We start from the raw sequence: 27,597 nt of genomic DNA, 5'->3' as shown, positions 1-27,597 counted from the left end.
AATTTATCTGTAGGGAAGAAGGATGAGATCACAGTTAAGGCACTGCACTAGCGTTCTAGGTCATCAGTAAGCCTTAAAATTTTGTATGTCTCAGGACCATTATCATACAAATGTCATAGCATAACTGGCAATTATACACTTGAATTTAAGTGGCTTGGGTTTGGGGTTTTTTTTCTTTTTTAATGGTAATCAAAAGTTAGATATGATTAAATAGTACACAGTATTGTTCCTGACAGAGTCCACAAAACTATAACAGAGGATTTAACTTAGCTGCTTAATGATCTTTTTCATTCATGAATATTTATTTAATTTAAATGAGCCTCATATGAGCATTCAAGTGATATTTACTTTTTTGATGACAACCAAATAGGTGAATGACATAGCTAAGTTGTTGTTTGGGGTTTTTTAGTTGTTTTTACTTTCTTAAAAGGAAATAAAAGCAATTTAGGTGATTATTCATTCATGAAGCACGAGTCAGTATCATGTGACTTGTACAAAAATTCAGAAACTGACCTGATCAAATCTAAAAAGCAAAAATTATCAATGTAAAGGAGGCTTAGTTTAGAAAAAAAGTTGATCAATTAAATGAATGATTATAATCTGACTTGGGTTGCCAATCCACATGTAAGGGAAGATCCATAGTTTGTCAGCTAGCTTGATTTGCTGGCATAGCAGTGCATAAGAGATGTTTCTTAATGCACCTAGTATAATGGGCTAGTTAAGCAGTATAGTTTTCTCTCACAGTTGACAGTTGCGTTTCTCCAAGTTGGAAAACAAGGCACTTTAATATGGCATCAAATGTAATATTGTATGCATGTATGCATGTCTCTAAATAATATACACCAATAAAGATGAAGAACTAGGCCAGGAACTGCTGGAATACTGGTACAACCATAAGATGAAGACAGTGTGCTGCAGAGCAGATATTGTGTTTCTTCAGGAAAGATTTTTGATCTCAGCAACAGAAATGCCTTTGTAATACGTTAGGAAGACCCTTGTTACATTCCCTGGGAATTGCTTCTCTATATAGCCCCTTTAAAACCCAGATTAATTAGATTTCCAAGACTGAAGTGTGTCCTATCATTTTTATCTTTATATATTCTTAGACTCAAAATATTTTTCTACTGCTGCAAATTTCTCCTTTAATTTCTCACTTTGAATGCTTTAAATATTTAAATTCCTCTCATTACAAGTTTATGGAAAACAGCTTTAAAAATCACCTTCAGGAACCATCTACATTCAGCTATCCTGTTACAGGGCAAGTAGGTAGACTACAAGATCTTTTGAGAACTCATTTCTATTTCATTATTAGATTATTTTCTCAAAAAAAAATTACGTCATTTTCTAGTGGCATTTGAATTAGTAAAAAAATAAATTCTACATAAAGTTGCAGTAATTCAAAATGAGTTTCCTTTTCATTAAATGTGGAAATTTGCCAGGAAGGACTAGCCTTGATTGCAAGAGTTGGAATAAAACATTCTGAAATTTCTCCTCAAATGAAATTTTTATATCAAAATTATTTCTTTAGTTTAAAAAATAATTTTTAAAATAGCATTTAGTTTCAAAATGGATGGTTTTATTTAAACCAATATTTTAAAACTAAATTTGTTTCTTTGAAAGTCTGAATTGAACCCTACTTTTCCTTAAATTCTTCTAATTAAGAAGTCGCACTATCAAAATCACCTGTATCCTATGGTAAAATGTGAATTTTGATGGAAAAAAAAGGTTTTGCTTCCTTCCTTTCCCTCAGGTTAATGAAAGAAAAGTAATGGATATACTGCAATATGACTGTGCAGCTCTTAGTAACTCTTCATGTAATATTCCATCCTTTTGACCTAGAAATGAAAGATGATAGCATAGTATCTAGTAAGATAGTAGGATCTATGGCTCATTCGAGTTAAAAAAGGCTTAGTAGTAATAATGATTTTATACCTGGACAAAACTCCTCTTTATTTTGAGAAAAATGAAGCTTTAATGTTGATAATTGCAAGGACCCTATTAAATGGTGCTATAAAAGGAGAAAGAAAAATAAGAAAACTAGAAAAAAGCCAATGAGCCAACATAGACACAAAATAAAAACAAAAACAAAACCACAACCCAAAGCCAAACACTTAAAACCCCCTAAACCCCAAGGACATGATGAGAATTCCAAGAGGAGAAAACGAGGTAATTTTGTGAGTGCTCAACTAATGAATCTTGATTTCCACAGATCTGATCCTCATCCATTTCTAAATGGAGTCCTGAAGTACTCGATTTCATTTCTGTGTGGATTATATGACATCAAATACAGGTTGTTTATATTTTAGCTTTTCTCTCAAAAATAGCTCAGCTGGGGGTATATCCTTTATTTGGCTGTCATCTTTCACGAAAACTACAGAAACTTAATAACCTTTTGAAGACTAGGAATTTGCCAAATTTGACTTGAGAATTTGATTGAGATTGCCTATTTGTGCAGCAGTTATTTAAGGTGCAGACAGGCAGATAACTAACTAGGTAAATGTACACTGGGATAAGATCATATAGCACTCATAGGAAAACAGGTGAAAAAGAACCAAATGGAAGGGCAGCTGAAGTAAGAAAAGAGAGAGTTTTGACAAAATGTGGCCAAAAATGTCTTGATAGACATGTTCAGTACTGGAAGCAGTCAAGTCCAGGGGGCCAATTCTAACCAGTTTGTAAGGGTGGAATCTATGAATTCAAGAGCATGCCGTGAAACTCTTACCTTCACATAGAATGGTTGTCAAGGACAAAAAAAAGATGCTACTTTGCAATATAAAATAGGATATATCAACTTCTTTCAAGACTGCACTTCTTAGGTCCAAAATGTGTCCAGCAGCAGTATATGGTAAATTTTATTCATTTTTGATATATTTTGATCTATTAATTCTATTAATTATTGATCTTTGCTAAAGCAAACATTTGTTAAAACATCTCATGCTACACATACTTCTGTCAGTAGAATAAGTAACCAGGTTTATTATGAAACTAGAGTAAACCTACTAATTTTTGACTAGAGTTAATTTGTCTTTTTTTGCAAATAAGGCTTTGATGGAATTTAGTTCTAAGAGGGGTTTGTTACTATTGTTGTTGATGGACTAAACCAAGAATTTTCACAATCAATTGAAAAGCCAAGCAACCACTCGGTGCTCTGGGAGTCTTCATTTAAGAATATTGTCACACTTCTTCTTCCTTTATTCATATCAACTACTAAGACAAGGGACATTAAGATGTTATGAAAGCTAGGTGAATAATCAACTAAATGTAGTCTGTCTACAAAGTTAACTGAACTGAGGCATTACAGAGCATTTCCATAGTAGGCAATTTACATAATTATTTTGCCATATTGCTCAATGATTTATGTATTTATAAAAATCAGAACTGTCTCAGAAATGATTAATAGGGAAAAATAATAAAAAAATATGCTAAATTGCTGAGTGAAAATTCCAGACAAAAAAACCCTCAAACCAGTTATTATTTTTACTGGGAGAAAAAGATATTTTACAAGTAGCAGAGTATTTTTTTAAAGTTCACCCACAAATGGTTCAAATTACGTTTGCAAACTTACTTCAGTTTGCACTTTAACGTTCATTAAGTAGCAGTGAGAATGAACCAGTCTGTCTCTTCTATTTATACGTTAGCATCTGTGAAGCTATGGAAAATAACATAAATTATTTGCCTGTTCTTCTGTTTTGTAATAAAGCAGACACCTCCAGAAGACAAATCCCCCCCTTAAGGTTCTCAGCTAAGAGGGGATGCCTTCTGGGCATCAGCATCTCTCTCCATTGATACTGAATAAACCTTGATGACTATCTGTGTCCATATGATTGTAAGGCAGCTAAAGCTGGATGGTTGAATCTCATCTCTAGAGTCTGTACTTGGAATGTACATAGAGGAAAAGATGGATTTGAGGAGGGAAATATCTACACCCTACAACCTCCACATAGAGTTAGATTAATGACAGCTCTTCAGAGACTCCATCGCAGGAGGCAATTGTTTGTCTGATCCAAATCTCACAGACAGCAGCTGCAAGATTCTTAGTGCCTTCAGCAGAATTTGTATTATGCCACAGCTTACGTTTTTTCTTTTGTTCATTTGTATGAAAATGTTTACACCAATCTGTAAAGCAAACAAATAAAAAAGGCATTATAAGCAGGATTTATCTTACCTATGTTTAGACATCAAACAATTAGTTATCTTAGGCTAAGATAGTAATTCTAGAGTCTTTTTGTAGCTTAGTGAAGATAAATAGACACCTGCAAAGGGCAATCCATCTCACTAAGTTTAGACAGTCATACTGAGCCAAGAAGAATCTCTCCTGGATGTGTCTATCTTTCTCCACTGGATAAAATGGGATCAGGCAGTGATTAGTTTAGAATTTGACAATTCACTGTTAAGAATCCAAGCCAGTCATATTGAATCCCATCATAGACTGGATAATTCTCTAGCTCTTTCCCTAACACTTTCATTAATGGTCATTCAGTAAAATGACCAAGTATAGAAATAGAGCAGATTTTGTCCGTTAAAGGGTCATGTTTTGCTAGCTTCTCAGGGAAAACAAAAAAATAGATACTGCAGTCTGTGAAAGGGGATTAAAGGAATGTTTCCTCCACACCACCACCCTCTCCTCTGCTCCCCAAAGACTGACATTTCTCATAGATAGCAAAGTTTCCCACAAAGCAGGGTCCTTTCCTTGGAGCCTGCATAGCACAGATCACCTTACCTGTATTCTGTTGAACAGGATTTTAGGCTATGTTTAAATTAAAAGCTAGATGACTAGAAATTTAACAAGTCAGATAGGAGTAACATTCACATTTCAATTTACTGTTTTGTAGAACTGCTAAATGCAAGACAAATGCTATTTATACTTGCTCTTTCTCCTCGCATTCAGTTCCCATCTACTGCCAACCCAAGTGTATTTGTTCCTGCTGCTGCTGTTGCATCCCTCCCCCTGACAGTTGGTGTGCCCCTAAATGACGTTATGACACAGATGTCGACAACTGTCCACTGTTCTTCCCATTTAAAAACACTATGCAACAGATGCTTCAAATAGCTCAGCATACATTTTATGGAAGGAGGTAAAAAAGAGCTGACAGATTGCTGACTTTTTCGCTTTATGCCACATGATATGAATGACAGGTTGGTAAAACAGAGATTACACAGAAAATTATTTTCTTAATGATGATTTGCCACTTGTCTTGGTTTGTTTGTTTGCTTGTTCCCTTATCAAGACTATATTGTCAATATCCCATGTCACAGACTATTCCCCAGCAAACACAGATTTCTGATCAGTTCTATATTTCTTAAGAAATAGAAGGTACACTTCATATCTTTACTTCTATACAAGTCTTCCATGCTGTCCCTTATTGAAAAAAATGGATATACTATTTCATTTTAATTAAGTAACTTAAAACAATTCAGAAACTTAGTATCATAGAAAAATTCAGATTTGGAGTAGCCTCAGGACATCTTGAATCCAAACTCCTGTTCAAAGTGGTCAGTTACAGGTCAGACCAGGTTACTCAGGATTTTATCCTCTTGGGTCTTGGTCACTTTGAAGGGTAAAGACTGTACAGCCTCTGTGGGTAACGTATTACTGCTGGACTCTCTGCATGATGAAAAGGTCTTTCCTGCATGCAGTTTGATACTCTACTTTTTTTTTTTTTCAATTTATCTTATTGTATATCTTATTTTTATATACATTATATAAGCACAGCTGTGTGAAGACTGGCTACATCTTCTAAATTACCTTTCTGTAGGCAGGGGTGGATTCTTATTAGATCTCCCTCAAAGCCATGTTTTTTCCAGGCTGAAAAAGCCCAGCTCTCTCAGCTTTCACAGAGTATAATACTTGGGGTAGGATCAGGGGTGGCTGAACTAGCTTTCTAGATGAGGTCTAACAAGTGTTGATCAAACAAGGGCAATATGTTTATTGACCTGCGGGTTCTGCACCTGTTGATGCAGCCCTGAGTGCTGTTGGCTGTGCTGTCAGGGCCACTACTGGCTCATGCTTAGCTTGCTGCCTACTAACAACCCTTCCCACAAAGCTCCTCCCCAAGCAGGTAGCCCCCAGCCTGTATTGTTGCCTGAGGTGCTCCCTTCCCAAGTTCAGGATGTGGCACATTTACTTGCTGAATTTCAGGATGTGGCACATTTCCTTGTTGAATTTCAGGACATTCCTTTTGTCTCCATCGTGTCTAGGCACATCTGAATGTCAACTCTGACTTCAAGTTTTAATAACCGGTGCCTCCAAAATGATGGTTTAAAAAATAAATGCGTTCATTTAATATAGGTGAAAAAAAATATTTTGTTTTCAAGTTGTGTGGTCGCCCCTTTCTGATTTTCACTCATTGAAAAATGTATCTGTTTTCAGCAAAAAACATTCATGAGAATGATATCTAAATCTTTTCAGTTAAAGAGGAAAGAGAATTTACAATTTTTAATGTTATTTCTTTTCACTCATGATGTTCTTACAATATGGTTGAATACACTGCCTACATGCTTTTAAAGGTGAAGGTGAGAGTCTGATGTGCAAGAAGTTTGGGGATTTGTTTCAGGAGAAGGTATGTTTTCTTCATGCAGCTTTGTTGGGTTTCATGCAATGGTTGCAAAACTCACATATTATCTCCATCTTTCAAATACTAAATGTGGCAAGATATCTGCCCTTTCTCCCATTGATGTTCTTCACTTACAAACCTCTCCTTAAGACTTAGTTGCTACTGCACCATGTGTTCCCCATTAATCAGCACCAATTGTGTGAGTCCAATGGCCTGACACTGTCATCACATCTTGGATCTGGCATCTTCTGAGTCATGGAGGTCAATTTTGTCACTGCTTCTTCCACTACTATTCTGAACACTGAAAAACTGAATTTGATCTAGAGATACTATTTAGAAATGAAGGAGAGTGGAATAAAAAGATCTGTTTTGTGACATTTGTCACAAACCCATGTTTACTTTCTCCAAGCAAATACAAACAAAGGCTCCTATCATCTGAGCCAGTGTAGGTGTAGCGTCATATGATATGATACACTCCAGAATATGTAGCATACCTAGAAGAATCTGTAATTCCCTGTCTAATTATGTATTTATCTACACCTACTAGTAAAAGACTATAAGTCTTTCAAAGAAAAGTGAGTTTTCAGGAATTCTTTTATTTCACTGGAGCATACAGAAAATGAAGTAAGCAATTATGGCGCTACCTACTTTTTTTTTTTTGCCAATTTAGAGTATGTTCTATTCTTTATCATATCACAGGCACGCTATCCAAGATTGTACCAGTGTCTTTTGCACAATGGAGATAATATGTACCTAGTGAAGGTATTTTAAAGATTAATATATTCCATTTCTGAAAATTTTTTGTACAATTATTCTCATATTCTGCATCAACCAAAAGCTTATGAGTACATTAGAAAGAGGATACAATGCAAGCGTTGCTATATTCATATGTCTAGTATCCTGGAGAATTTGAGCTTCTTTGAGGCTTTTTTAAAGGCTTAAAGACAAAATACATCTTCAAGATACATTTGAATAAGGAGAGAGAAGTAAACATCACACATAGCAAATAGGTTTGTGTAATTAGAAAGAAAAGAGATGTCTTCAGTGATACAGATGAATTCTCACTTACTGCTGGCATCACAAAACACCATAACAGGTGTAGTAAGAGTTCTTGAACAGCTGAGCAGGTTTTTTTTCTTGAATAGGTGAATATTTTCATCATTTTTTTACTATGTTATTCACTAATACTTTTTAACACAAAAAATTTAGAGGTTCTTGAAAAATACCCATCAGTTTTTTGGCTTTTTTTTAAATTTAACTGATGAATGACTTCATTACTCATTCACTTTTAAAGATGCACATTATATAGGTTGCCTTGGTGCCTTGATTTTCCTTTAGCTTGTTTTTTGTCACACTGGGTAGAGGTGTGTCTTTATCATTTTAATAGTTTACATATTCTCATGATCAAATTCATAATAACTATCTACTGATAACTGTAATTCTTCACGCAGTTCAGTTTCAGATACTTTTATTACATTTTCATCTCAGAAGATTCCTCTTCTCAAGCTCTGGAACTGATCTGCAATGCAAACTGGTACATGGGAGTTTTGGGATTCCTGAAGCTGAGGAGAAACTCTTGAGTCTGTTCACGTATTGCAACAGATTTTTCCCTTTAGCTTCACTATCAACACTAAGTAAGTGTGAGGAAGCCTTTGACTTACTTCCTAAGTCATATAATCTTCTTTATTTGTTTTGAGTGCATCTATATTTATTCATGGCTTGTTTTTATTTATATATACTTCTATATTTATATATATATATAATTATATGTAAATTCCCACTCAATTAAGTGTTTGGGTTTTATTTTGTCTGCAAGTAGAAACACCAGCAGAACTGTTTGGTTCTGGTTTTCTTTTTTTTTTCATTTCTACTTTTCTTGGTAGTTTTCTCTGAAATAAGCCTTAATAAGCTAAGTAATTTTTCACTCTATTCCATGATTGACAAATTAAGTAAAGGATCTGAGAATTTTAGTATTTTCTAGTGCTGACCAGAAAAAAAACTTCAGTGCATAAAAGTGTGCAGTTTCAGACTATTTTTATTATTTGTTCTGATATAGAATCAAAATGAGAGTTTTGGAGAATGTATTTGTAAGAAGGCCGTGTTCTCAGGCTACCCAATGCCCAGACAATAATCCATTGACAAAGTAAATCTGAGCTAATACTGAAAGCTGGAAGATTTATGAAATTGAGCAAGTGATAATTCTAAATATTGTTAACTGATACATATACCACGAAATAAATTATTTCCTGGAAAGGCTAATAAGTGGAAATGTGATTAAAAATGTAATATTTGTAGTGAATACCACTGTACATTTTAGCAAAGGGGCATTCCGTTGCAAAATACACATAAATTGGAAAGGGCATAGGAAAGTCAATTAAAACAGACACAAAGCAGAAGGTCTTCAAAAGTAAAACACATATCTTTAGAACTAAAAGTTTGTAAGTCAATTAAACTGTAGTTCTACAAAATATTGCAAGAAAAAGGAACAGAAAGACAAAGAAATATCTTACAAATGCATAAACAGTGTTGGATAAGTTAATGCCTAGTACATGCAGGATGGTTAAATACAATGAGGATATGTAGAACACACAGAGTAAAGACAAAATCCATAGTCCTGAAATACCATTTCTCTTTTCAGCATATTGGTAACTGTCAGCAGAAAATTAAAATTTAATCAAGAATAATCATAGAATGGTTAGGGTTGGAAAGGACCTTAAGATCATCTAGTTCAAATCCCCCTACCATGGGCAGGGACACCTCACCCTAAACCATGTCACCCAAGGCTCTGTCCAACCTGGCCTTGAACACTGGCAGGGATGGAGCATTCACAACCTCCCTGGGCAGCCTATTCCAGTGCCTCACCACCCTAACAGGAAAGAATTTCTTCCTTATATCCAATCTAAACTTCCCCTGTTTAGGTTTTAACCTGTTACCCCTTGTCCTGTCACTACAGTCCCTAATGAGGAGTCTCTCCCCAGCATCCCTGTAGGCCCCTTATGGTTAAGGCTAATAAAACTAATATCAAGGAATACTGAAATTATATGTAATTCTTTCTTAATTACTCAGTGTAAAACATCTTACTTGAAATGGCCTTGAGACAGCTAGCTGAGGTGTGTTTTAATATAGTTGTACAATAAAGAAAATACGGATAAATTGCTACCAGTTTAAGTTCAAAGAAGCATGAGAAGTCATTTTCTGAGCTCAGTTAAGTGGTGAAGAAGAAGATAAAAAAACACCATTCAAAGGGAACTAACTGGTATGTTGTTCAGGTACCTTTGTATCCTGAAAAGCACAAAGGCCCATTTTCCACCTATTTTTACACTGGCTTTATGTAAGTCTGAAAAATAATCAGGCCAGTTGTGCTTTCTTTCTCAGGTAATAGCTTCTGCCCACAGAATTCAAAGTGAACCAAAGGGTCTGGCCAACATAGAGGGCTACTTTCAGGAAAGACAGGTGTGCTGGACATGTTACAAAACTGCATTCTAAAATATCTGTGCTAATGATTTTATATTTATATTTCAATTATGAATTTTTGTTCCCTGCTATAATGAGGACTGCAAATATGGCAGTTACTGCCTCTTCTGAAATATATCCAGCAGGATGAAGTCTGAGTTCTTCACAGCACAAGGACTTGCAGTAATTTCTTAAATATTTAATGTACAAAACAACAGATTGTCTTTCTATTTCAGAAATCAAAGTATTTAATTTTAAGAATTTTAAGAATTTTTTTACTAACATGTATTCTAAAACAGAAAATTCTTTTTTATGAAAGAAATGTCCATGGGAAAATTTCAGAGATGCAAAAATAATCATACCATTGCCATCACTTTTATGCCCAGCTAGGAAAAATGCACTGATATCTTCTTGGCTGCCCTCCTAGAATAGTCTTGTCACTTTCACTCTTCGCATGCAGGGCAAAAGCAAAGTGAACATAAGTCTTCAAGGCAGGGAGCTATACAATCAAAACCCACTTTGAGTAAAGGAAGCTGGAGGGAAGCCCTGTGCTGGCACTCAGGCCGCTGGCTTGGCAAAGAGGCAGTGAACCTGTGTGCTGGTAATAGTACTGACTGCCTTGGGGGTCCTGCTCAGTCTGACTCTGCATCCCTGAAGCTAAAGAGGAACTCACCAGAGTCTTCCAGGATGGTCCTTTTCAAACTACTAATTCATTCTGGCTTTCTCCGGAGTAAATCTTTTTTTTTTTTTTTAAATACCAGCTTCTGAAAAGATTGTGGATTTTTATTTTTTTTCCCCTTCTCTGATTGTTTTTAATCTTTGCTCTGGATTAGAGATCTAGTTCTTTGGTTAGCTTTTTTTTGTGTTTTTTTCCTCCCTCTTCCTAATATAGAAAAGTCCTTTAAATGTCAGAGTTTTTCTATTTGTCCAATTTTATTTTGTTTTGGGAAACTACTTACTTGTGTGGGTATGCAAGTATACACCATGTCACATAGTATGTGCATAGAACTCTTTGTGTAATGCTTGATCCATTACAGTTTACGTAACTTTTGCTGCTGTTTTTAGTGTAGGCTAGGTTTAAGAAATTTACATTAGAGCTGAAGAAATAATACTATAATGAGTAAAACTAAAATTTATGTTCAACAGAAACAAAATACCTTACACTTTACTAGACTAAATTCAAAATATATGAATAAAACATGGAACTTTCTTCCTGAGAAGAAAATAAAATTGGCCAAATCCAAATATTCTTGGTCTTGTTTCACAACTTAAGGATAACTTTTAATATTAGTATTAGTAATCATAACACTACAAGTAAAAAAGCAAAAGTCACATTTCACAGTATCAAAATGAAATGTTTAAACATTACTAACATGAAACATTTACTTAGAATATGAGAAAATTGAAGATTTTCAAATAAAAGTTTTTGCTGAGTGCAGTGAACTTCCAGTGATAAAACCCAGATTGTCTGGGTTGAAAAGTTAGATTCCAACTGTGTCCTTCTGAAGGCATGTTTATATTTAGCTGTTTACTATTCTAAGTGTCTGTGCTTTATAGAGAAATAGGAAAGCTGTAGTCATTATTTTTAGTTCCTTTTTTTTGTATTGTTGATTTTAGCTGTTTATGTGCAGTTCATTTTTATCAGAAGTAATTTTGTTCACATACAGTATATGAGTAATTTCAGCTTATTTTTAGGTTGGTAAGCTAGAAACACTTCCATATTTTACATGAAATGTTAACATCTGATGATACTTTCCCTTTGTTATCTATAGCTCAGCAGTGGTGAGAATCATTTACTGTCATCAGAGTAATAAAAATATATTTATTCTCACAAAATTCTGTAATTTTGGAAGTGATGGGACTGCTCTTTCTGCAGTTAAGCAAAAACCTGATTTTTTAATGTGACTGGTCTTCATTATCTAACCTATTCAGAGAAGCAACAAGATTAGAGAAGTTATAAAGCATTATCAACAAAGTCCTGAGAGAATAAGGAATAGCTCTTTCATACAGTAAAATGGAGGGAATTTTTTTATATTTTTTGTTGCCACATCATTGCATTTTTTTGTTGCTTAGTGTATTAGCAGATTAAGTGGGAAAAGGAAAGCTAAGTTTACACCATATGTTGAACACAGGCTCAGTTCCTTGCTTGTTTCTAAATTCCCATTCCTTTGGAATATGTGGATGGAAGTCTATGCTTTTTGAGATTATGACATCATTTAACAGGATCACAAAGGGTGCTTATGACCAACTATGGCCATGCTGGGCACACAGTGATAAGCTTGAGTACCACTTTATCATATTTGTCTTCAGTGAAGCTCTAGAAAGTCAAGTGTCCTTTTAGAAGAACACATTTGTCATCTGCATGCATCACATAAGAGCATACTAGAATTTGAGCTTTACAGCATTTTTCAGCAATATGTTCAGATCATGATAGAGTATAATTACAAAAAAATAATTTCATTTATTGCTGGTTGAAGACTCAACTCATACCTTTCAGCACTGCTAACACAATTGTTGACATGGCTGTAGACACTGGAAACTAGTGGAGTACCGTGGGCCTCAGGACACTTTTTAACCTGCTCTGGATGCTCTGAAGTCCTTGGGTAATATCTTCCTTTTTTTTATATATGTTATATTTTTACGGTTATCAATATAACATCCAGAAAAGCTAAAGGAAGCAAGTGAAGCAACAAAGTTGTCTTGCTTTACTCACAAAATAGATACAGAAGCCATGATAACCAGAAACAAGCAGATGAATATGTGCTACTGAGGTTTTTTTTCAAACAGAACAATCTAAAGTTGATGCACTAGTCTTTTTTTTTTTTTCTTTAATGTTTTAGAAAGTGTCAAAATTTGACAGGTGGACCCTTTGTGCAAGCCCACTGTGAACCATTTCTTAAGTATTTTTTGTTAAAAAAAGCCCTCTTTTTCTCTGAGGTAAATTGAAAAGCTTGAACGTCTTGGAAGCAATTTTGATCAGAACAGCACTTTGTGAGGGAGTAAGTCAGCCAACTGAACAGAAAAAATGATAGCTAGTAAACAAGCCAGCAAGCAAGCTAAAAAAGAAAAAAAAAGGATTTCTGTCTTTCTAATTTAGAAAATATCCACCAAACCCACATTTTTCTTATTAATAAGTGTTTTATATGATTTTGTATGTGTGTATTCATGATCTGTGAAGAATATATATATATATTTAACTGGGAAAAGCAAAAAATATTAATGGAATTAATTCTTTGGCAAAGCATTTTCATTTTAAATATTCAAAGAGACTCCACAACCTCTCTGGGAAACCTGTGCTAGTTCTTAGCTACCTTCCCAGTGAAAAAGTGCTTCCTGTTGTTCAGAAGGAAGCTCCTGTGTTTCACCCTGTGTCAACTGCCTCCTGTACTGTCACTGAGCACCACTGAAAAACCCTGGCTGTGTCTTCTTTGCATTCTCCCTTAAGGTGTTTGAACACATTGATGAGATTCCCCCGAGTCTTTTCTTCTCCAGCACGAACAGTACCAGCTTTTGCAGCCTTTCTTCATAGGAGAGATGCTCCAGACTCTTCATCTTCATGGTCCTTTGCTGGACCGTCTCCCATATGCCTATGTCTTTCTTGTCTTGAGGACCTGAGATCTGGACACAATACTTCAGGTGTGGCCTCACCAGTGCTGAGTATTAGGGAAGGATCACCTCCCTCGACCTGCTGGCAATAATTTCCTAATGCAAGCAAGGGTACAATTAGCTGCCTTTGGCAAAAGGGCACATTGGTACTACCTTTCCAGCATGTGCTGACTTCATGATGTTCCTGTCAGCCCATTTCTCTGGTCTGTATTTCTTTTTCTAATAGATATATTTTATTATATATTTGTGAAAAAAAAAAAAAGAAAAAAAAGAAAAAAATTAAATAAAAAAGAATAAAGATCAATACTGTCTTTTCATTTCGAGTAATTAAAAAAGTTTGTTTACACAGATTTTTTTATGGGGTACATGAAATGAAATGAAAGTATTTTTAAAATATATCTTTGAATTTTCAAAGTGTAAAATTCAAAACTAGAACTTGTTAGTGTTCAAGAAATTTACAGCAAATATCTTTATAGTGAAATATTTAGTCATACAGTTTTAAAAAGACTACATAGCTGCAGTATAAGAGTCTTAAAGTGGATTGTGCTCAGAAGTGTCTCTATCCTGAATTCTGTGATCTTTACCTCTGCAATGGAACTTTCAATATATTATGCTAACGTCTGGGAAAGCTGCCCCAATAACAAGTAAACAAACACACATGACAAAAAATTAGAATATTTTATGATTGAATGTAGTCTTCCGGGTTTTTTTTGAGAGAGTTTAAATTATTTGTAATAATACTTCACAGTATATTAATATATGTATGATAGCATATTTTGTACAAGTGATGAACTCAGAATCATATTCAGCCTTTTCACAGCACCATGCAGTTAACTAATTGCTGAAGAAGACACTGTGTAGGCCAGCTGGTAAAGGTTACTTGAAGAGAAAAAGAGAAGCTTTTCAAAATTTAATTTCCATAAGACTTAATGGATCAACATTCTTTACTTCTTTGCAGGTTAAATTGAATTTCTAATATATCATACCCTGTAAAAATCTGGACGAGGTATCTTAAAAACGTTTCTTAAAACCTTTACTAGAAATTACGTAGCATATGTCTGAGCAGTTTCAGTCAAGAAATTTTTTTCTATAATAATGTTGTTTCTAAATATCTTTTTTTTTAAAAATCTAACATCTTTTTTCTCAAAAAAATGCAAATCTAAAAAATTACAAAAAGGTTCATCTTAAAAAAAATAGTGGCTGACTGCAGTTTACTTGAGGCACTGAAACAGTTACCTGTCAAAGCTACACATTTAGTGTAATGAAGGTTAGTAATTTTGAATATGCTCATTCTTCTGCAAATTTTAAAAATTCAGTTTTAAAAGACACATTTATGTTCACAAACACACAGTTTAAAGGGAGTTACCTTGAAAGCAATGACATAGTTTGTAATTCTTTAGATCTTCCTTCTGAAAGCCAGTACCTATTGCTCTTAAATGTCTGCAAAGGTTTTCAATAATTACCCACCCAGTTATTTATTATGATGAGAACAGGCAGAATATGAAATACTAGAGACAGAATTTCAAAGGTGTACATAAAATACATTCACCCAATAAACTCAAAACTGAGTTTAAACCCCTTTGAACTCGCTTCAATCTTAATGCATTAGCAGTTGAGCCCATTCTTAAATCAGAACATATATGATTGAGAAAAGTACAGTGAAATGCAAAACCCTGAGCATTAAGATTAGGCAAAATTGATCTGCAATTATTTTGTTTTGAAGATATGTATTGATAGTAATTACAACTTAAGCTTCCTTCCCCGTAGACATATGGAAAGCAAGAAAGAAAAAAAGAAAAAGAAGGAATTATAAAGAACTCTAAGAACTCTCAGCCTATAGGATAATAGTACTTGGAAGAATAGGAATCACTGTTTTATTTAGTTGTGTTGAAGTCCAGATGTGGGAATTTAGAATAATTGCTAAAGATATGGTGGAAAAACAATGGGACAAGACAGGTACTGTGTCCACCTGAACTTGGGAGCCATGGAAAACAGGGTTTGCAGTGAACAAAAGGAGGCATGGTCTGCAGATGCATGAACAGCCCCAGAAGATGCCCCTGAGCCTTCTCTTCTCCAGACAAAACAATCCCAGTTCTCTCAGCCATTCCTCATAAGATATGAATAATGAGTAGAAAGCAGACTTAAGGAAATCTTTTCCAATACAAAGTTAATGCCAATAAGATTAACCCTTGATTTCTCCAGATGCTTGATCCTTTTTCTTCTTCAGGAATCTGAGGGCTTTTCTTTCTCTCAGACCCTAAGATGGATACCCATGAAGTTTCTGCAGATTTTCAATTGATTTTTTGTTTGCTTCTGGATTTCACTTTAACAGAAGAAAAGATATATTATGTTTCATACACAGTGTACAAAATGATAGTTGCATTCATTTGGTCTTCTACTTACATGTGTTAGATGCTTAATAATTTTACTACATCTGTAAAGATAAATGACATATTTAGAAATCAAACTGCAGATGAGTTTATGTGAATGCCACATCATTAATTTCATTTTGAAGACTATTAGCCACAGAAGTAAAACAAAGCTGAAAAATACTCCAGCAAGCATACTATGTATCTATCTATGAGAACTTACAGAAAATGTCATAATGTCTTATCTAATGCAGTTAGTAAATGAATCAATATCAAAAAAGTCAGCATTTTTTTTATTGTCTATAGAACAAAGTTGTTTTGAAATCTAGCAAATTTAAATTGTCAGAAAACTATTTATAAGGTAACTAATGCTCTAGACAGGTAGGGAGAACAAATGGATTCCCTTAACAAATGGAAAAATCATTACAGGATTTTCACACTTGGAATTTAAGCCCTTTAAAATACATAAATATGTATTAAAAAATGTCTTAAAAATACCTCCAAAATAACATTTTATGAGTAACGTTTTTCTAGAGAAGTTGAAAGCAAAGTGCACAGAATTCAGTGAAGCTTTGTGGCTTTGTTTTTGTAATTTGGAAATACGTCAATGTGAAAAATTACATTGATATCTCATGTGTCCATTGCTTGGGCCATGCTATTTTTTGTCTATGACAGCAGGATAAAATAGATAAAAAATAGATTTTTTATGGGTCTTGGGTTTTTCTTGGTTTTTTTTTTTTTTTTGGTATGTGAGAGATATTTGTTCATCTTTCCAGTACGTGTTCTATTTTTTTACGACTACAGCTCAGATATATATCTAAAGTAACCCAAACCTTCTTAAGTACAAATATTAAAAGTGGCTTGAATTTTTCAGACTGTTGAAATGGATAAAAATATATCTAACTTTAACAATAATCAAAATCCTTTCCTCAAATGGTGTAGTGTTTGTGCACCATGAATATATAGATTTTTTTTCCTTGTTTTCAGAAAACGTTTGTGTATTACAAGTTTGTGTATTATCTTTATCGTTCACATTGTTAGTCTTGTGCTTCTTTTTTTTTCATCATATTGACCAACAATCTAGACTTGAATTGCTGCATGTTGTACTGTGGTAATTCCATGACTGAAAATACAAAATGCATAAAAAGAAGGAACTAGGAAAAATCAAACAGCAGAACATTCTATTTATGAAACTCTCTCTGTAGACTACTGGTGGCTTTACTCATTAAACTTTGTCTCAAATGTATTGCTGGAAGTTAACGTCACACTTACAGGCCTGCAGTATGAGACATTTACTTGCATGATTTGCTATACTCAGCTGTTAAGCTATTAGTTGGACTAGCTATAATTTCATAGCTCTATGTGTATGGCACATTCACTTTTGTACACTACAAGCTTTCTAGTGTAACAGTGACGTTCCCCGATCTGAAGCTAAAGCAGGGGACACAAAAGTCACTCAGATACCAGCAAATTGTTAGAGCAAGCTGAAACCTGCTCAGGTCATGGCACATCTTGAAAACCTGCACCGCCAGTGCAGAACCTACTACCTTCTACTAGCAATAACAAAAATCAGATCTGCTGAGCTAAAGTGCAAACAAAAGACAATTTCTGCCCCAGTGAGTTTATTGTCTTAGAAAAGAAGAAGTGACAGATGGATATAGATAATTGGGAGACTAGCAGGTAAACAGACAAACAGTCAAACTGTAAGTGGGCCCAGTGCACCATCTTCCTAACTGTTGTCTACTCGGCTTTTGTTTTGGTTTATCTTGTTTGTTGTGTGGAGGTGGAATAAGAGTCGCAACAAACATATATTTTGAAATGAGATATGACACAGAACTTAAAGCAAGTACTTGCTGAGCACCAAGTAATTCAGAAGAGAAAACACCAACACACATTCTTGAAAATGTAACTGGTGGAAGATGGAAACTGACATCACTAAAGAACTGGAGGCAGAAGGGGATGTCTTAAAGGTCAATGTATTTAGAGAGTGTGGGCTTTTGAGGGGAGGATACAACAGACATTTGATTAAATAACAACAGGTTCAGCCTGCATTTATTAAGGGGTGAAAAAAAGGATGTAAGAATGTCTGAAGTTAAGTGATGCCCGTCTAGATTAGAATTTTATCAAAATGCATGTCCTTTAATTTTCATGGAGAAACAAATATCATAATTCATTACATAAAGCTAGATAAAATCAATAGAGTTTCAAATTAAATAGCTAGTAAAGACTCTTAGTCACAGTACTTACACTTCCCTATAGTGAGGAGTTAAAGGAGAGAAGCGTGACTGAGAGAGAGAACAGCAACTCCTGTTTCACTGTGTCAGAACTGATGTGATGGCAAAACATCTACTCAGAGATGTGAGAAATGCAACCAGATTTTAGTTTGGAAGATCTGTGTTTTCAGAAAGCAATTCTGAGACATGCACGTAACAGACATAAATATGTGTGTTTGATGCTGATGTTAGTTGTAATAAGCTACAAAGGAGGGAAACAATTAAATGGGTGGCAATTTGGGAGATGTTGTTGTGGGTTTTTTTTCCTGAAAGAGATAACAGAAAAAAAACAATGAAAAAAGAGAACCAGGAGAAAGAGTGCTTAAATGAGGGCTTTGCTAGCTTTTTAATTCCTTATATGTCTATTAGAGAGTAGACTAAAAAATGACATGCCTGAGTTCAGTTCCTGAGAGAATGTGAAATGTTTCCAGCTCTAGACTGTGCAAAAGAACTCTCATCCTATGCATGTTGGTGCCCTGATCTGTACAACGCCCAAGGAAAGAGTACACTTTTGTTTGTTGTTAAACCTAGGTCACAATATCAAGAACTGCAAATTACTTTATCCTAGTACGTCCTTTATTGTGTTAAACTGATAGGCTGTGAAGACTGAACTTCATATCTGCAACCAAAAGATTAAAAATGTACATTAAATTCCAAAAGTGCATACATACGAAATACTTTTTCTTTCATATGTTGTCATTTGATACCATGAAACGTACACATGATACGTCATCCATCACAAGAGATGACAGAAAAATTTTGTCTCACTTTTAAATTCGAAGAAAGAAATACTGATCTTGTATTAATAAGCAAAACAAAGTTAAATAAATACCTGGTTTGCCCATTTTAGCTACTTGAATACACAGGTTATACAGAATAACAGATAAATGTTATATTAAAATAATATTTGAACTCGTTTGCTGTATTATTTCTAGTCAGTTCCTAAAAAATATTTTCATTAAAATTATTCTTAGTAATGGCAGGAAGAGCTAGTATTTTTGTTTGTACTTTGCCTGGTACATTATGATTATGTCTCAGGAGTGCCTAGTACTTTCAGTTCTGCATACAATATGAAACTAAATCTCAGTAGTATGAGCATGTATCAATGAGAATACTAAGATAACAGGCTGGCTGGATTTATCATTGCAAAGTACTTTCATGACCAATGACTCTGACCCTATGTCGTGGTTTAAGCCCATCCAGTAACTCAGAACCATGCTGACACTCACTCCCCTCCGCCTTTTCCTTCCCCCACTCCTGGAGGGGTGGGGAGGAGAATCGAAAGAATGTAACTTCCATGGGTTGAGATAAGAGCAGTCCAGTAACTAAGGTATAATACAAATCACTGCTGCTACCACCAATAATAATAATGATAAGGGAAATAACAAAGGGAGAGAATACCACAGCTCACCACCCACCGACCGATACCCAGCCCGACCCGAGCAGTGATATAACCCTTCCAGGTAACTACCTCCAGTTTCTATAATGGGCATGACGTGATGTGGTATGGAACTTCAGCTAGTTGGGTCAGGTTTCCTGTCTCTGCTTCATCCCAACTTTCCGTCCTCCCTGGCAGACCATAAGACTCACAAAGCTCTTGGTCAGAGTACATATTACTTAGCAACAACTAAAACCATTGATGTTATCAGTGTTGTTCATCATCTGAAAGCTGAAAACACAGTGCTGCCCCAGCTGCTAAGAAAGAGAAAAATGACTGCTACTGCTTATCACAGGACATCCTATTAATACAGTTACAAGGAAATTTTGCCAAATTGGTTTTGGTTTTTTTTTTTTTTTTTTTTAAAGTTTCCATTTGGTAGATAGTTAAAGGGTTTTTCCTTCCTCTGTTTTTCTTAATAGAAGTGAAACAAATCACTTCGAACCAATGAAATGTAATTAGACTTTTTTCGTTAATATCACTGTAATTTGGATCAGTATTTGGCAACTTGTTTGTTGATGGCTCATATCCTCGTGAGGCCAGCTTACCAATACTTTCACCTCTTGAATTACCTTTCTGACCTTTTTTCAAACACCTTGTGCAAAATAAATTTAAAAAAACCCAAACTACAACACAACTACAAAACCAGATCAGAATACACAGGGTTATGTTGCATAATAAAGTGCTATGATTCAATTACAAAATTGGCATATATGGCTACATTGCTGGATACAATACTTATACAGAAATATTTTATTTATTTCTCATGAAATGAATCGATTTATGGTTGTTGAACTTTTAAGTTTGTGTTTTTAAATCACCAGGTGATCATTGTAACTGACTGGGAAAACAAATCACTGAACTAATTTTTTCTTCATATCTAGATCTATTTGTAGAGTTCTATGTTTGAAAGAAAAATAATTTATTTCTGATCCCTATACTGGTGACTAAATTCCCTTAAGCATCAGATTTAATTATCTGCATCTGAAAAGGTCTATCAGTATAGTAAATGTAGAATTAAACTGAATAAATGCTTATGTTTTCAAAAGTAACCTTTAAATTTGTGTATATATCTTTGCAGATCCTTCAGTATGATTTCCGCTACCAAGTCCCAGTGTTTGCACCACAGTTATAAAGATGGTAGTAACTACTTCTGTATCTGTTATGGCATCAGTGGATTTATAGAACACCTAGAGAAGTACATTATCTGCAATGATATGTAGCAAGTTATGTGAGCTAAGACATAATGATATTTCTTTGAAAACCAAACCTAATTTATTAAGGAAAAAAGCACCAGGGTTTTATCACCCTTTTTTCATTCTAAAGTACTTTTTTGTACCACTTAGTTCAACAGAAATGTAACGCACCATGTGTAGAAAAGGAAGACTTGTGGGGAGTGAAGGTGATAAGATTTGCATGAAAACCAGTTTGGAAAAGAGGCCTTAATGCTTAACAAGCCCCGGGGCTATAAACTGGACTGTTGAAGGACAGGAAAGTTTGAAAAAAAAGCCATGGGGGGATGGGCCAGGATGTACTTGTTGCAGGAGTCTCAGTTGGTGATGTTGGGGTTGTGAGAGGGTCTGCAACATTGTGATTGGACAATTTAACTGGAGGTTTTTACAGGGGCCAATGAGATTGAGCGTGGCATGTTTGTACAGGTTCGGAAAGTACCGAACAGGGGAATAAAAAGGGCTTGGTTATAATAAAGTGGGATTTGAGTCTCCTCATCAACTTCATTCTGTGTCGTGAAACGCCACAAAAACTAAATTATGGAAAACCTTGACCTATTTTATTGGAGAAATTTTTACATACCTATTCTTTAAAGGCATATTGTTATAAAGGTATTCTTATCAAAAGGCAGTATTCTTTCATAAGTGACACTTGGTACAAAGTTCAAGTTAATGTTACAAAGTTTCAGAGCATTTTTGTATTTGAATTTTTAAATTTAATTATTGGCTATTTTTTCACAAAATTAAAAAAAAAATCACACTTGTTAATACTATGTGTTCTCTATCAAGAAAAAAATCCCTAACCTGTAAAAATTATAATTAATTTTATTTCCTCTAAAAAAAAATGCTTTAGCACTTATTTTCTCCTTTTTTTTCATGTTGAAGTTTCTTGCCAGTCTTTTTTTTCATTACATTGCAATGTGCAGTGAAAATCTGATTGATTAAGCAAGTAAATATATTGTTTTCTAAACAAGTAAATATACTTTTTTCTAATAAAATATAAATAAATACTTAAGAGATGAGGTTGCTGAAGAGCTAGCAGCTTTCACTCAAAGTTTAACGAAATAATATAGCAGTTGCACATGAAATTGTGGCTTGAAGAATCATAATATCCCTTTCCATTATGCCTTTTACTACTTAAGGTGTTTCAGGATTTCTGAGGAGTTCTGTTAATGCTAACATAGTTATATATCACAAACATTTTGATTTGAGATAGTCAATACCCTCAAACAAGAATAAATAGATACATGGGAATATGTACTTTAGAATGAATTTAACCAAAAATGGTGTTGTCTCTTTCTGTCCACTGTCTGAAAAGGATTAGCTCAGGTGTAAATATCTGTAAATAATAAATCCATACTTGATAAGAAGACCAAATGTTATATCTCAATAAAAATTAAAATTTCCAGATATTTTGGTAGCAGAATTCCTTCCTTGCTGGATCAGAAGCAAATAGCTTATGAATCCTCTCAACCCACAACCCCAAAAGAAACCACTTGTTAGATTTGAATTTAGCTATTATAAAAATTACAATTCATGTTTTCAGGTAATGTCAACCAAATGCTTTCCACATCTTCATCTCTCATCAGGTATTCACTGACCCAAATCTTATGTTCCAGCTTGAGCTGAATAGCATTTTGCACCCTGCTAATCTCATATGGAATTCTCCACTGACTAATGAGAACTTAGATATTTAGCTTTTTATGTACACACCTTAATATGCAAACTGGATCCTATCCATGACCCTTTACTCAGTATATGCCTAATGAAGAAGTTTTTATGTGTTACCAAATTACCAGAGAAAAGCTTAGAATATTTTGTCATATCTGAATGCTGCATATTCAAGCAATCTTTTTCATTAGTTGTGTTTGTGTCCATTTATCTATTCTTGATCTTCTGAATATATTCAATTCTATTGCATTACTTCTCTTCTTTCTTTCTGTGATAATTCATTTTCATATCTTCCATGATTTGACTTCATTTGAGATTTTCTTTGTATTTTAGGATTTGGAAGAGAAATGTCCATCTTCCTTATAGTATACACTAAAACCTTGGTTACTGTACATATCTAGGTTCTGGAGTTTAGTCTCTGGCTATCTTGTTGACTTTAACCTTACTACTGTTATCACCTGATTAATTCTTTCTCCATGTTTTTTTGTTTTGTTTTTTTTTTTTTTTGAGTTCTCAAGTATTCTCAGATCCAATATTGTTTCTGGCTTAATTTTCTAAATAATTATTTAATTTTTAATTTATCCTCAGAATTTATTTCTGTCATTTTCTTCCTTATATTCCTGTTGTGTTTGTTCATTTGGAAAATTGTTCCCCATTGTGATGTTTGGGATCAAGGCCCCGTCTTAACTGAGTCACTAATATTAGATTGATAGCATGACGTTATTTGTCAGTATTTTAGTGAGATGTTTAAAGAAGGATTTTATACATTAATGTAGGCAAAGTTGGGACACAATCTACTTTCCTGAATAAGAGGAAATATCATCCATTAACAGTAAAAGTCTTACTGAGCTAACAGACTGATTGAAATTTTCTGTTAGGGATTGTGACAACTGTCCTTTGCAGCATAGATACAATTAATACATAAATCCATCACTTGCCCCTAAGAAAATGCCTTAGTGCAACACCAATATCTCTTTCGTTAATCGGCTTCTTCAGCAATTCCTTTTCATTTATAAAAAGAAAGAGAAATGTATTAGATATTTTGTATGTCACCTCTGGGTTCTGACCTACATACATTTTAAGGGAAGCTCTCAAAAAATTGGGTAGGACATCTACTAATGTTGTTATTGGAATAATGCCCAGGACAACTCATGACTGTCAGTTTTGGGTGCTATCATAATAGCAGTAAGAAGTTTTCCTTCTGCAAAATAACTTCTACATGATTTGTTACACAGTACTGCATTATCCAAGTCTGTTGAATTATATTTAATTAAATTTATTTTTAATTAAATCCTTTAGTAGACTCTGGATTTGATGATGTGATTCAAAAGGTACTCCTAGTACCATTTATTTTATTTCTTTCTTAGAGATGTTAGAAGATGTGAGGAGACACCATGCCTCTTCTGTTTCACCTTATGGTGTGGCAAAAGGGGAACTCAGTGAAGATCTGCATGTTTAACTGGCTGTTAAATAGCTTTACTTTGAATCCATCCTCATGTTTTCTCCAACAGTCAAACATCAAGTAATAACAAAGTACTCTTTCTAAAGTTTCTATCAATTGGTAGAATTGTTCTACAGATTCTTTGTTCTAGCCTGTCTCATCAATGCCTGTGCCTCTGTTACATGGCATTGGTGATAAGGAAAAGTTTTTGAGCAGTAATGATACTAAAGGGAAAATACCTGTCTAGACACAGTCCTAGAGAAGATGTAAGGTTTTTTTGTTATAGCAGCTGCTGACCAAAGATTTCTTTGTCATTTTATGGCCTCATTCATCTTCTATAAATAGGTATATCTACCTGTTTTCAACTTGTCCTCAGTTGAAATCAAAGGACAATACAAAAGGTAAGTGTATAGTGTGAGATATGGAGCTTGTTTCTGCTCTCCTGGTGTACATTCAGTCTGCAATTCATACTTAAGCTCACTGAAAGGAAATTAGGTGAATTTCTTATGCAGAGTGTTGGACCTGAGTAACTCCAGAGATTTGTCTGTCAGTACTTCTTATTCTGGCTTACAAAGTAATCATGGAACTGCCTTCACCATTTGGTATACACAACTATGCCAACTTCATTTTAAATGTTAGTATGCTTCAGTTTTATGTGGCAAATGCAGTTTCAGAGGCAAGAGGGAGAGACACAATGTAGAAAAGGCTGTAGGTAACTATTAAACTCTGATATGTTGAGATTTGATAATTCTTTATCTAAAATATTCGTTTTCAATATAATTTCAACTCAAGAATTCAGGTTTTGTTTTCTACCACTGTTAGGTACAAGCTGACAACACTGATTAAATACATCTTTCTTTTACTGTTAGGTTCGGTTTGTTGTTGTTTGGGTTTTTTTGAAAGCATTTCTCCCACATCTGCCCAAGATTTGCAGGACTACTAGTGATGGTAGTGTTTGTCTTCAAAAATTTAGGTAGCTGTAGGGATAATATTATGAGGAATGTCATAATCTAATGCAATTTATCTTGAAACAATTTGACGGATTAGATGTGGTCTTTGTGTGCGTCAGCTCCTTTTCAATTATCTCCTTTTCATTTAACATTATTAATTCTTTCAAGGTGGTGCAAACTATACATATCTTTAAAATAATTTGATTTTTTTATTTTTGAAACAGTCCTATTCCTTATTAGTACCTTTAAACTCTTTCTTGAACCTAGTATAGAAAGGTTAAATCATTGCATCATTAATATTTAAAGCAGACTAAATGGAAAGAGGTGCTTATAAAGTCCAGACATCTTTGTCACTGATATAATAGTACAAAGAGACAATTTTCTTCATAAGAACAGGAAGATAGTTCTGTCTGTTCCATGTTGGATCATTTGTCTCTGTTACAGTGATGAATTCATTTTGGTGATAATACTTTGTCAGAATAATGAAAAGCTGGATAAGATAGTCTGAATGTCAAGATGGAATACTTAAATTTTCTCCCAATTACAGGAAAGCTTATTTTTAAGATTCACTGTTAGGGTAATCCGTGTCATTTTTCTCTCTTTTTCTCTGTACATTCTGGCTCCTTCAACATGCTTCCAGAGAATCTATTATCATAATGTTTATAGCCATTGGTTTACTATTTTGTTAAAAAACAGCTCTCCTCACCCCCATCAACTAATATTTTTATCTATGTTATCAGAAATTCTTGGAAACCTAGTATTTTACTCTAGCTTTGGTACAAATTATTTTATCAGTTACACTAAGTTTATCAGTGTACCACAGAGCAGAATTTGGTGACATTTTTTTCTTTTGAAGAAACTAACACTTCACTGGAAGTGCTAACCGTTTGATTTAATGTGATGATAAGTGTATTTATATAGTCAATGAGTGTTTAATTCTAGAAGACACAATTGGGTTATCTAATTTGACTTGTTGATTAACATAAACTCTAGAATTGGATGCCTTTGGTCCTGTATTAAACTCACTGACTTATATATGAGTAAAGCATTTCTAAAGAAGGACATCCATTCATAAATTAAAGGTGTCAAGAGATATGTAGCTGGCCAGAACTTGATCAAATGCTAAATTAGCAACTCAATTAAAAGCTTGCTTCCATGTGATTTTGCCTGACTTTCACTTTTCTTATGATCTTCTCTCATGGACTGCAGACTCCTTCAGTACTCAGATTTGTCTCTCCTACTAGATTTAGTAGCAGTCAGTAAAGTTAGTAAATGTACTTCACTGAAATGGAAAGTTGACTTAAGAAGCTCATTTTTTTAATGTACCCAATTTGATTACATTGTTGAATGTGGAGACCTAGAATAAAACAGAATATGTTAAGACAAGAAAAATCCCCATGAATAACCACACTTGCCTGTTTCCACTGATTTAAAGCTTGTGAGGAGCTACTTTCATAACAAAGAAAAAAAAAAACAACCAAACCACATTTGGAAGCATTTTAAATCCATTATGTTTTCATTGGCAGGAATACGTTACTTCAGTCAACCTCTGTAGCCCTATGTAGCAATTATCTATGTATAATTGCATCATCTTAGCCTGTTCAGTAATGACAGAAAGAGACTGCTTTGACTGATGTGACAGTTCTCCTCCTCCCTGAATTTAATTTTCAATAATTTTAATTAAAATGACTAATAATTATAAATCTGTTAATGTGTATAAGTGGGACAAGCATAACTGAAGACTTGTAAATGAAAGACATTCATAGGCAGGGTGAGAAAGAAGACAGGGTGATTTACAGATGTTCATATTGTTCTGCAGTGTTGGAACAATAGTTCTGCTACTAGGATTGAAATGTACAGACTGAAAGATTTCACAAATCTAAAAAGAAATCTTAATCAGCAGCAACTGCCTAACAGTATTAAAGCATTCACAGAAAACTGGTGCAACAGTTCCTTTTGGAAATAATATGAAAAGTTCCACTCAATCCAACTAGCTGTATTGGGTTTGCATAGCAAGGCTTTTGTCATAGGGGTCTACAAGGGTGGCTTCCGGAGAAGCTGCAAGAAGCTGCAAGATGAGGAGGGCAATGATAGAGCAGATTTGGTGAGCAAGTGGCATCCAGCCAGTGTCAACCCACTCACCATCTTAAACTGAATGTACTTTGTATAGGATTACCACTATGTTTTTAGTTTTAAATTTAAATCATTCTTCAAAACAGACTACAAATTTTGCTGCTTTTATGTGATCAAATACATAGGCCTCCCTTTAACTCATTTTAACTTGTTTCTGTATCCAGAAATGTGTTTAGTTTACATAGTGGGTTATTAATAGAACCTCATGACCTAATGATAGCCCTGCACTGAACAATTTTCTGCTAAAGCCTGGATTTAGCCAACTGTGGCTAAAATATGGCTCTTACTCTAGGCTATTGAAGAGTATTTGTGTAGTCAACAAGGTAATTCAGATTCTCAAATAAAAGTGTGTGCTCTGCCAAACATGATTCTAACAGCTCTTTTGTGTTGAGTAGTTTATGGTTTCATATAACTAGTTCAACCCCACTGTTTCATGAAAAAGGAATTTGGACATATGAAAAATTGTGTGTAGCCTGCTAA

This window comes from Neopsephotus bourkii, unplaced genomic scaffold, assembly GCF_033783945.1.
Source record: "Neopsephotus bourkii isolate Nb327-2 ecotype Australia unplaced genomic scaffold, CSIRO-AGI_Nbou_v1 NB_947, whole genome shotgun sequence".
Taxonomy (NCBI): domain Eukaryota; kingdom Metazoa; phylum Chordata; class Aves; order Psittaciformes; family Psittacidae; genus Neopsephotus; species Neopsephotus bourkii.
Note: the sequence above shows the minus strand (reverse complement) of the source record.